Source organism: Rhinolophus sinicus, chromosome 3 (genome assembly GCF_057876585.1).
Source record: "Rhinolophus sinicus isolate RSI-liver-muscle chromosome 3, RSI-T2T, whole genome shotgun sequence".
Lineage (NCBI taxonomy): Eukaryota > Metazoa > Chordata > Mammalia > Chiroptera > Rhinolophidae > Rhinolophus > Rhinolophus sinicus.
In genome coordinates, this window is record NC_142503.1 from 29,017,954 (window position 1) to 29,030,802 (window position 12,849).

At 35.6% G+C, this 12,849-nt stretch overlaps 1 protein-coding gene across 14 annotated transcripts in view; it reads left to right on the forward strand.

Moving 5' to 3' along the window:
* The window catches only part of NNT (nicotinamide nucleotide transhydrogenase), an 84,743-nt gene that overhangs the window by 27,962 nt on the left and 43,932 nt on the right, over nt 1-12,849 (forward strand). The window lies entirely within an intron of this gene.

The following is a 12,849-nucleotide window of genomic DNA, read 5'->3' on the forward strand; positions in this document are numbered from 1 at the left end:
TCTCCATACTGTTTTGCATGTGGCTGTACCAATTTGCAATCCCACCAGCAAGGGTTTTCATTTCTCCACATCCCCACCAACACTTGTTATTTGTTGACTTTGGTGATAGCCATTCTAGCTGGTGTGAGGTGATATCTCATTGTGTTTTTGGTTTGCATTTCCCTGATAATTAGTGATGTTGAGCATCTTTTCATAAGTCTTGGCCATTTGCATGTCTTCTTTGGAGAAAGTCTCTTCATGTCCTCTGCCCATTTTTGATTGGATTATTTATTATTTTTTTTGTTATTGAGTTGTATGAGTTCCTTATGTATTTTGGATATCAATCCCTTATCCGATATATCATTTGCAAATATCTTCTCCCATTCAGTAGGATGTTTTTTTGTTTTGTTGATGGTTTCCTTCACTATGCAGAAAGTTTTCAGTTTGATGGTCTCATTTATTTATTTTTGCTTCCTCCCCCTCCCCCGTGCTTGAGGGAATATATCCAAAAAGATACTACTAGATCTGATGTCAAATGGTTATTACCTGTGTTTTCTTCTAGGAGTTTTATGGTTTCAGGTCATACATTTAAGTCTTAAATCCATTTTGAGTTTATTTTTGTATATGGTGTAAGAGAGTGGTTCAGTTTCATTTTTTGCATGTATCCAGTTTACCCATCAACACTGTTAAAGAGACTGTCATTTCTCCATTGTATATTCTTACCTTCTTTGTCGTAGGTTAATTGACCATATGAGTGAGAGTTTATTTCTGGGCTCTCTATTCTTTTCCATTGATCTCTGTATCTATTTTTATGCCAGTACCATTATGTTTTATTATAGCTTGAAATCAGGGAGTGTGATACCTCCAACTTTGTTCTTTCTTCTCAAGATTGCTTTGTCTATTTGGGGTCTTTTGTGATTCCATATATATTTTAGGATTATTTGTTGCAGTTCTGAGAAGAATGCCATTGGTATTTTGATACGGATTCCATTGAACCTATAGATGGCTTTGGGTAGTATGGACATCTTAACAATATTAATTCTTTCAATCTATGAGCATTGTATGTTCTTCTATTTATTTGTGTCCTCTTCAGTTTATTTCTTTAATGTCTTATGGTTTTCAGAGTACAGGTGTCTCACCTCCATGGTTAAATTTATTCCTAGGTATTTTATTCTTGAAGCAGTTATAAATGTGACTTTCTTAACTTTTCCTCCTGATCATTCATTATTGTATTTATCTGGAAAAAACAGTAATTTGAAAAGATATGCACCCCTGTGTTCATTGCAGCATTACTTACAATAGCCAAGATATGGAAGCAACCTAGGTGTCCATTGGTAGATGGATAGATAAAGAAAATGTGATATACAGAGGGTGCCAAAAAAATTTATTTGAAAGGAAAAAACTGTATTAAAATTGTAATAATATATACCAATAACAAAAAAGATGACTACAAGTCACGTTTCACTTCTGCAATTACAAGAGGTGCTCAGTGTCCAGACACTTCTGATTACAGTGGACTACTGCTTGACATGTTGCTGTGTGAGGCCTCCCCGATCTTCCCTGGTGCACATCACACACAGTACCATGTGTCTCAAACTTTATCATGAATGCGTGCAATTGTTAGGCGTGTTGGAGATTCTGTTGCATACTCACGCCTTCATTGTCGTCATACTTCCACAGTGTTCTCAAATTTCAAGTACCACTTCAAAATACTCTTGTGCTCCCCCAATGACAGCTGTGCTTCCTCCATTTTCTTTGACTGTGCTGCCTGTCACATGGTGACGCTAGCATTCATTTGATTAACGCCATCTTTTGAGTGAATGTCATACTACGTACTGCTACTGTAATTCAATTCAACTTCAAAAAGTAATAATACATAGATACCATCTCTTAAAATGTGTATATATATTTTTTGGTACCTCGTGTGTGTGTGTGTGTGTGTGTGTGAGAGAGAGAGAGTGAACATACATACAAACACACACAATGGAATATTACTTAGCAATAAAAAAAGAATGAAATCCTGCTATTTTGATAACCTGGATGGACCTAGAGAGTTATGCTAAGTGAATTAAGTCAGAGAAACACAAATACCGCATGATTCTACTTATATATGGAATTAAAAAAATCAAAAGAACAAACAAAACATAGCAGACTCACAGGAACAATGAACAAACCCTTACTTGCCAGAGGGGAGTTGTGAGGGGGAGGGATGGGTGAAAAAGGTGAAGGGAAATATAATCAATAATAGCGTGATAACTAAGCATGGTAACAGATGGTTATTAAACTTAGTGAGGTGATCACGTTGTAAGGTATATAAACGTTGAATCACTATGTTGTACACCTGAAACTAATATAATATTTTATGCCAACTATACTTTAATTTTAAAAAAAGACTGGGAACCTAACTTGCTTAGATTATTAAAACTAGGACACTTGCCCAATTTGCAATATGAGGTACTTACTTAGATTTTTCAGGGGATAGAATTAGGAAGTTGTGGAAGATGTGTTTAGGAGTTAAAAAGTATTCTATCCAGTTAGGAAGGAAGATATTCATTGCTTCATTATAAATTGTTATATCTTAGGCCATATATACTTAGACTTTTTTTTAGGCGTAATCTGTATTACCTAAGAAAGTAATAGTACTTTGGTTTTTTATCTATACCAGTTAGGATCTGTAGAATAGAACCCTCAAAGGACCCTTTTGGTAATTTTACATGACTCTGGGAATTGGGGCAGGGTGTGTTTTTCCCTGATATATGAAGGCCTTATAAATATGAGATTTAACATGAGGGATTTCACAATCTCCTGGAAAGTCAGTATCAGTTCTCCATCTGATGCTACTTGTCTCTGAATTCATCTTTCACATGGAGTAGAAATATAGTAGGAAAGAATAACTTTCCATAATAATTTTCAAACTTGTTCTTTTAGGCAAGAGAATAATTGATTAGAATGATGTAGTGTCCATTTTTGAAATTTCACAAAGATAATATTGTTTTGGTGACTAGACAGAGTTTTTCCCTAAAGTGAAGGTTTATTTTTCAGATTGTTCTTTTCCTTTTTCTTGTAGGACAAAACTATATAGATCAGTAATTTCCAGCAGTTTTGGAATTATTTAACATATTTAATGAGAAATCATCCATCCATCCTCCTCTCCCTTAAATGTATTGTTGTATAGAGAATGGTTATACGGAATTTTGTAATACCACTTCTACAAAGTTTCATCTGTTTTGAGAATTTTAAAGGGCAGAGAGAAGTACTTAAATGTTGCAACATCATTACCAAGGGTTGGTAACCACAGGCTGTCTACACACCTCTTGATAGCTTTCATCACCGACGGGACAACTTGTCATCAAGAGGAGGATGCCAAAATGTGGAGCTTTCCATTGCCATTTATCAATCTTGACTTCGTAGAGTGTGTTTGAACACATTTAGTGAGTAACTGGGCTAAATTTAACAAATGTTCTGTTAGGAAAATTTATGGCACAGAATTATATTCTTTTTTGGTCTGTTATTTCTCCAGAAGTATGTTGCAAGATTGGGAAGCACTGTGCTTTCCTGCTGGTAGTTCCTGAGTTGAAAAGGATTGGTAAGCTGAGGCGTTTTGGTGAAACAACACCTGATAGAGTTACTGCTAACAACTAGTATTTCCCACCATATGCATTTCTGTGTCTTCTTCGTTCTACTTTCCCTATCCTTTCTTGTGCCATAGTATTAGTTAGGGTGGTTTAGCTGCTATAACAGATTAACCCAAAAGTGTATAATGGCTCAGGCATTATAGAAATTTACTTGCTGATTTAACAGTAATGGATGGTTGACACACTGGTGGGCAACTCTCCTTCATGTGATCATCTGGGGAATTCAGATATAACAATGCTGCCATTATTCATATGAAGCTGTGAAAGTCACTCTGGGCACTGTCTGTATTCCAGCCAGCCACAGGGAAAGGGCCATCGAGGACTGTGTGTTCGATGCATAGAAGTGGCCACACACCAGTCCCACTCACGTTTATTTTGCTACGACTTAGTCACGTAGTCAGACCTAACAGAAAGAAGCTGAGAATGACTGCCTAGCTATGTGCTCTGGAATAGAACAATTTATATCCTGCTAGGGCTGCTATAACAAAATATCACAGACTGGGTGGCCTAAACAACAAAACTTTATTTTCTCACAATTTGGAGGCTAGAAGTCCACAGTCAAGGTGTCAGTGGGTTTGATTTCTTCCAAGGCCTCTCTCCTTGGCTTGTAGATGGTCCTCTTCTTGCTGTGTCCTCACATGATCTTGGTGTCTCTTTTTGTGTCCACATTTCTTCTTGTTTTAAGAGGACCAGTCAGATTGGATTAAAGCCCATCCTAATGGCCTCATTTTAACTTTATCTATCTATCTATCTATCTATCTATCTATCTATCTATCTATCTATCTATCTATCATCTATCTATCTATCTATCTATCTATCTATCTATCTATCTATCAATCATCTATCTATCTATCTCTATCATCTGTCTATCTATCTATCTATCTATCTATCTATCTATCTATCTATCTATCTATCTATCTATCTATCTATCTATCATCTATCTATCTTAAGGAGGGTGCAGCTCACAGTGGCCCATGCAGTGATCGAACCGACAACCTGGTGTTATTAGCATCATGCTCTAACCAGCTGAGCTAAGCGGCCACCCCTTCATCACTTCTTTAACGTCGCTATCTCCAAGTGCAGTCACATTCTGAGGTGCTGGTGGTTAGGGCTTCAACATATGAATTTTCTGGGGACCATAATTCAGCCCATAACAAATGTGGATTTTGGTGAATAGCTAGCAACCTCTTTCCTCTTCCCTACTTTGTAATTTTATCTGCTTATGTTTAGTTTCTTCATTGGGAATCAGATCATAGATTTAGAGACAGAGTAGATTCAGATTGCCAGTACTACTATTTAATAGCTGGTGTGTCTCTCTCAGATTCCTCATCTCTGAGTGGGGGATAAAATTTCTACCTTGCAGAGTTGTTTTGAGGAGTAGATGAACAACAAACCCAGGGTAGGGCCTGGCATATAGGACATTAACATAATTCTCCTTTCTTCCATTGATGACGCCTGGTCTTGCAAATGGTATTCAGGACTAAAACCCTTATTGACTTTTGCAACAAAAAGTCCAGATATTCTCAAGGATTATGTGGGGTGTCGAAGATAGTCCCTGAGATCGTCAGGCTATGGATGTACTCATGAAGTTACAAACCCAGCACCCATTAAATAACAATCTGGCATGGGTTTTCCTGTGGAAAACATGAGTTGTTTTTTTATTTGAATTTTCTGAAGATAGCCATTTTATTAAGGCTCATTCTGGACTAAGTTGCATGACATGGGAAATAAACAGTATTATTTCTATTTTTAAAGATAACCTTTTGACTATTTTATATTAACTAGTAAAATCAGAATGTATAGTAAATATTCATTGATTAATTTTTTAGGGATTTTGGCAGCTAATGTACATCTAAACATGGGTTGGAGGGAACATAAAGCATGTTATAGTTTATGTAAGAGTATTATGCATTTTCTTATTTGTGCTACCATTTAAGTTGGTAGATTGTTTTGTGAGAACTTCCATAGATTATAAAGCCATGGTAAAATCTTTATTAACTTTGATTTTTATCTGTACAGAATTTTGTAGCTGTGAGAGGTAAATTATTAAGATAATCCTTAAATTTTTTTATAAATGTGTTCTTTAATAGGTAAAAGCTTATTTTTAGGTTCCATAAATCTTTAGGGATTTCTGCAATCTACTAAAATATGCTCTTGACCAATCATATTTTGTAGGCATTGCGTTTAGAAATATCTCAAGGCATCCAATTTGTAAAAGCCAAGTTTTTGCTAGCCTGACTTTCTGTCTGGTTCCTTATACAAATAACTAATTATGCAGAGAAAAATTTCCCATAGTTCCCACATATAAAGTACTTTGCTTGACTATTTAAGCTTGGGTCAGAATCTCTTTATATTCATGAACACAGCTGTGTTAGCCTCTAGTGATTTCTGACAGCGATGGAGGAATTGCATTGGTACATTGCTCTATGTACCATGAGGCTGGCTAAATCAGAGACCCATGAAATAATGGATCCATGGATCAAATGTTCCGCACTTTCTTGCCACCTGTCCTGTCTATTACATAATCATCTTTTTCTCATATGTATACATATATGTATAAAATCCCTTTTGTCCTTATGTGTACCATTTTTATGGCTTAAGACCCAATACTTGAACTCCATCTGTGATTTTGAAGTTCCAAAAGAGCCCTTAGTGTGTAACAATTAGGATGCCCTTGCCTGCCGGAAGAAGTTTCAGCACACTCTGCCTTAAATAAGAATAGTTTCAAGGGTTATGTAACTGAAAAACGTCCAGCTGTAACCATGGACAGGTGTGCAGCATGGGGCTCTAGCTGTGCTCCTTTGTATTGTCTTTAGCTTTGTCCTCTTCTTTGAGCTGGCTCCATCCTCAGGAGTAGAAAACAACAATGTTTCATGCCTCCAGTTTGCACAACACAACATCCAGAGGACAACACAGGCCAGTTCTGATGGCTCGCTCTTGAAGAGCAAGGAAACTTCTTTTTCAGAAGCCCTTAGCAAACTTTCCCTTGTACTTATTGCCCGTTCCTGAACCATCCTTGCTGGCAGGGCAGTGAGATGCTCCTTGGCTTCCACCTGGATTTCTGAACCAGTCACTAATAAGTTGATGAGATTACCCTCAGGCCAGCCAGGCCCACCTCTGGCGCAGTTTCTGAGGTCATTTCCCCTAAAGCTCATGGAATGTGGAGAAAATGGAAATCAGAAGGAGGAAATGGATGCCGGCTAAACACCAACAATGCTCAGTGCAAAACTGTGTTCTTATAATGACATTTCTTAATGTGTAAATACTGTAGTTCAGAAAAGTCTGTACATGCTCTATTTGGCATTTAGTCAGTGTGCTGTATTGCATTAGATTAAAAATTATCCTTGTCTTCCTAGTTTTTATGAGAAATCTATTTTGGTTTGGATAAATGTATTCTATAATTTATATTAGTAATCTCTTTGCTACTGAGTTGTTAAATGTGCTGTGTTCTTGTTAAAGCAGAAAGTTTTTCTTAAGTGGTCTAATTTGACGCCTTACAGGCCAGGAAGTTAGTAATTTCCCCATCTGATTACATGCCATTGAATAATTCCAGTAAGTAATGCTAAATGCTCTTTGGAATCATTATAAAATTTTGTAAGAAACCCGTTTCATCTTGGTGTCTTCTTGTTCTGAATATATTTAGTAATTTCCTCTTAATTTCTTTTTTTTTTTTTTTATCTATCATTAGAGTTGTCTGTGAGGTCTTGATTCTTTTCCCAGTAAGATAGAATCTGAGAATTTACTGATTTCAGATGATAATGTTAGGCCTGATTCATTCAGATGGGTATAATTGCAAAACTTTCTGGTAAATCGTTAGCTGTTGGTATTTGATTTAAGCTAAATCACTTTTTTTTAAATTTAGTGTTGTAGACAGGCCAATGATATATTCTTTTGCTACATAGCAATAAGTTGTTAAAGCTATTTTTAGAAATGAGTAATTTTTCTAGAGGTTTCTAATTTTAATACTTTTATAACTGCATTCTTAGTATTTGATTAATGAGAAAATACATAAGTGTAAAAAGATACTATGAATTAAATCACATTTAAGAGTGAATTTGTATGAATCACAGCTATACATGCATGCATATATTTAGAAATTGCACATATGTGAGTAATTTTTTTAGTCTATAGTCAATTCTTGGTGCTCACAGAGATTCAAAGATACGGAACACTAACCTATGGCATCCATACTCACCCCAAATAATGGCCAACCAATTGGGAAACTCTGTAATTAAAATTTTCAGATGAGTGCTTTAAATATCTCAGATATTCCAGTAATAAAGCTCTTCACTAACCTTTGAATGCAGCCTCTTTCAGGCCTAAAATATTAGACCTCAGAGCTATAAGTAAAAATTTCCTTCCCTGTCTAGCCTGTACCTGGTAGGCACTAAATAAGTACTAACTAAGTCAATGAATGAATGAATATTTGAATGATGGTGGTGAGTGCATGATATCCCACCATTGTCTTGGCAAAAGTATGGACGTAAACTCCCAACTGGGAGGAAAATTGAGTAATCTTTTTAGGGAACTTAATGTCCATGAACCAAAAGGAACCAAGCAATATGTCGTGAAGTTGAACATCATGCCATGCCTTTCATCCACAGTTTGTATTGTAGCAGGAAATATATTTAAAAAAATTTTCTTTCCTTGTTAATTTTTTTCTATTATCGTGGTTTTATTTTTTAGGGAGGTGGGTTGAGGAAATGTCACAATCTTGGTTTTTTTGTACATTTCATCTTTTTTAGCTAAATGATAAAATTAACAGAAATGAGCACTCAAAAAGGGAAAGCCCAATTGTGCCTCTAAAAAAACCCTGCTCTTATCTGCCTTTCTTTTTATGAACTCTTCTGACTTCTTCTATAGTTATGTCTTGAAATCTGATATGCTCACTATCTTTTATCCTTGTATCTCAGATCTTCACCTGGCTTTCTCTGGGGTATATAGGATGTCTCTTTATATTTGAAGGGTTTGCATCAAACATTGTATATATTCTTTTCTGTGTTATGTATTGTAAAAAAAAAAATCTGTACACATCTCCCTGTTTGTTATCCATCCTCAGTTTTGTCTCTCCCTCCTTTTAAGTGTTTTGGCGCACTCTTTATAAGCTGTTCAAACTATAGCTTCTTGTGCTGTAGTGGGCAGGGCAGATGACTTTGAGTTAAGCCTTTTCAATTGGTAAGTAAATAGATTGGTCTAATGGCATTTCTAAGTTACTTCAATTCTTCCAGTACAACTCTTTATGTCTTCAACTTAAAGCAGAAACTGGTTGTGATTATGCAGGAGGACTTTATTTTATAAAAATAGTATGTGACTTTCGTTGGAAACGCAATAAAGTACAAAGTAGACAATAAAGATCATCTGTGATTGCTCTACTTAGTGAAAAACACTATTAACTTTTTACTACGTCCGCCTGGAACTGGTGTTCGCGAGAGCCCGTCTCTTGCTTGTTTGCTGTCATGTTCACTATTTGCCATTTCCCCTGTCAGAGAATGTAAATGATTTAATGTTAGGCCCAAATAATAACCTGTAGGGTACATACATATGTTGTCAAAACAAGGTAAACTGACTTGGACTAGTATCTACTGCTTGGGTAATCGGGTTCACAGAAGATTGGGACGAGAAATTGGAGTTTATTGAGGGCATTTCAGTTCCTCTTACCTCCTCAACAGGCCTTGTCTCCTTTTACTTTTGTGCCTTGACCATGATTCTTTGTGACAAGCTACTTTGGTTGGTAAAACATAATACAGAACAAAGGATCCACCATCGTGGAAAAAACAAAGCATTTACCATTGCCGTTCGGCCTTTTTTCCCATGCATTTTTATCATATTAGATCAAAATACAATGTCTTTTATTTCCCATTTAACATCTTATAAAAATTTCCCCTTAATATAATATGATGAGTTATTAAGAACTCTTGGTAAATATATTTTAATGGTTTTGTAGAATTTTCTTGTTTGAAGTACTGTATTTTATTTAACTGTTCTCCCAAAGTTGGGCTTTTCATTTATTTTTATTTCCAGGTTTTGTCAGTTGAAAATAATGATCGGACATTTTTTTCTGCATTATTCTTGTGTTTGTATTTTTATTAATTTCCCCAGAATTAATCAAATCTTAGAACTAGAATTACTGGATGAAAGGTATCAACATTTGTGGCCAGTTGATGCCTGCGTGATAAGCAACGCTTTCCTGAAAGATTGTGCAGTTCATACTCTCATCAATAGACCGTCCAGTTATTTGTTTCATTTCAACATTGTTATGTTTTGATTCTTTCAGTTAGGCAAAAAAGAAAGTATCTCACTTATTGTACTCACATTTCTTTGGTTCTTACTGAGGTTAGACATATTTTTTTAGTTGGTTGTTACCATTTCTCTTTGAAATGACCATTTGTATTGTTCATTTATCTTTTAGGATCTTAGTGTTTTGTTTTATTTAAATTTCTGTGAGCTTTTTATTATATTATTCTTTTTTGTCATATTTGTGTTTTTTTTGAGGATTATGATATACATATTTCATATTAAAATCTATTGATATTTTCCTTTGTAATTTTTCTCTGTTGCTTTAAGTTTAGTAAGTGCTTTTTAATCCAAAGGCTGGAAAGCTATTTACCAAGGGTTTTTTTTTCCTTTTCTTTTTCTTTGTGGGTTGGTTCTCTTCTTTTATAATTAATTTTGACCTATACAGTGTGGAGTTTAGGTTGAAGTATGATATTAAGTTTGGGTAGATTTTTTTCCGCAATACCTAACTAATCATCTCACTTCTTTGTTCCTTCCATTTTGTGATGTTTCACTTATCATACAGTACATTTTTATCACAGTAGGCTGCCAGGGTAAGATAGTATTTTGAAAATGCCTTCTCAGTCTTTTTTCCTCTCTTGACCTATTCTTTTGACGATTTGCTCATTTGGAACTTTTTATATACTACCCTGCTGCTTTTTTTTGGCTCTATTCTTTTCCCTTCTGTTTTTAATTTTTATCTCTGTACTTTTCATCATTTTCAAAAAATTAATCCACATGTGAGTGCTTAAAGGCAGCTTCCCTGTTACATTCATCATTGTATTCCCTGTAGCTCTTACTGAATTTTTTTGTTTGTTTATTTATTTATGTGTGTTTTTCCAGGACCTATCAGCTCCAAGTCAGGTAGTTGTTTCAATCTAGTTGTGGAGGGTGCAGCTCACAGTGGCCCATGTGGGGATCGAACCGGCAACTTGTTAAGAGCCCCATGCTTTCACCAACTGAGCTATCTGGCCTCCCCCTTTTATTGAAGTTTTTTAAAATTATAAAATTAAAACAAGCTCTCAGAAAATTTGAGAGATAAGGAAAGCACAAAGTAGAAAATAAATTATTCTTAGTCTCACCACTCAAAGATATCCTGGTTAAACATTATACTATATGAAATTTCATAGAAACTCTATAGTATATGTAATATTTTATGTATGTATAAATATACATATGTGTGAAACTCATATATGTATATATAAATTTCATTTTTACTGAATGGGAGCATCCTCTACTATTGTGTTGTGTGCTTTTTACTTATAATAATTCCATGTCTTTTAAATATTCCTCTGTTACTTAAGTAAAAATTTTTAACTCCAGTTATTTGACTAGACACTAAGTAAGTTATGTGAAAGGCTGCTATTCTTTCAAAAGTGATTGAATTTCAGAGTGAGAATATGGACAGACTATCTGTTACCTCTGTTAAGATGCAAGTTGTGTGTGTGTGTGTGTGTGTGTGTGTGTGCGCGCGCGTGCGCGCACGCTTAAAGTTGTGTCAGCAGCTACATAATTGTTTTGTGAAGGCTGAATGAGTAAAATCAAAGAGGACAAATAGATGGGACCTCACATGTTTTCTAAGGAGCTTCAATGGTTTTGGCCACTTCATGTCTGGTGAAGTGTGTGGGTAGCGTTACCATCCAGGATGAATCCTTAGCTTAGATGATTGGTCAGAAGAAAGAAAGAATTCAGAATTTCAAGGGCAGGAGAAATTAGTTAGATACCAAATCAAATTTGTAAGGTCGATGGCCTGGTTGGTGCCTTTGAAAGACAAAAGGGGTGGACCTGGATCCCAGTTGGATATAGCCAAGAGTAGTTTAAGCCATGTCAACCGAAGATGAGAGGGTACAAGTAAAGTAGGAGGAAAAGCTGTAACAAACAAGAGGCTGGTTAATAGAGAAGTGGCTCTGGACCCATGAAGAGGGAGGGTGATGGCAGTAAATACCTGGAAAGTATAGGTTAGCTCTTTCAATTTGCCACTTCATGTGGAATCAACCACATGACCCATAGTTTTGAATCACTGCAGAGCTGAACAGCATAACCTTTATTTAGGGAAGAGTCCTCAGATATATGTGATTTGCATCCCTAAATTTTCACGCTTGACTAAAGTTTAGTTAAATATTCAAGATGCCTTTGTTGGACTATAGTGGGGAGGGTAGAGGAAGGGAATGCTTCCAGAGAATTTTGCGAAGTGGTGAAACTATCAGGACTTCAGGGGCGAAGTCCTGATAGTCTCTGGGGAGAATATCCCTTCATTCTCACTCTTTGTGGAGACTCATAAGAGAGACCCAGAGATCATCTGACAAACTATGTGGCAGCCAGCCCGGTGTGGCTGGAGCAAGAAGCTCGAGTGGGGCAGTAATGAGAGGGAGTGTTCAAAAGAGTGCTTCAACCCAGGGACAAAGACCTTCTGTAAAAGGAGGCTTAGGATTTGGACTTTATCCTGGAAGTAAAAGTTTGCATCGAGAAGGAAGGAGGTATCATATAAACACCCACTTGTATCTTTACAACTTTTTTTCACGTGCTATAAAAGTTATTTTTCTTTTTTGAATATTTTCACGTGCTATAAAAGTTATTTTTCTTTTTTGAATAATATTTATTCCAATCAAGTAGATTGAAAAACAGATTGCATGCAAATTTTAATAAAATTGACTGTTTTTACTAAAATTGACCGTTTATAAAATTGACAGTTTCTACTAAAATTTTCTAAACAGAGAGTGGAAAACTTTTAAAAGAAGAGAGAAAGACAATTAGGCTATTAATTCTTTGCTTTCCTGCTACCAATATCACAAGTTTATTTCCTTTTTCCATTGAGTTAGGTACTTACATTGTTTTAGTAAACTTGAGCTCGATAATATACTGACAGTGTGGGTCCCATTGAACATATAGATGTATGTAAGCTTGCAAAAGCCTTATATTTGGTGCTTTATCTTCTATGTAAGAATTAGTGAATGAATTTAAA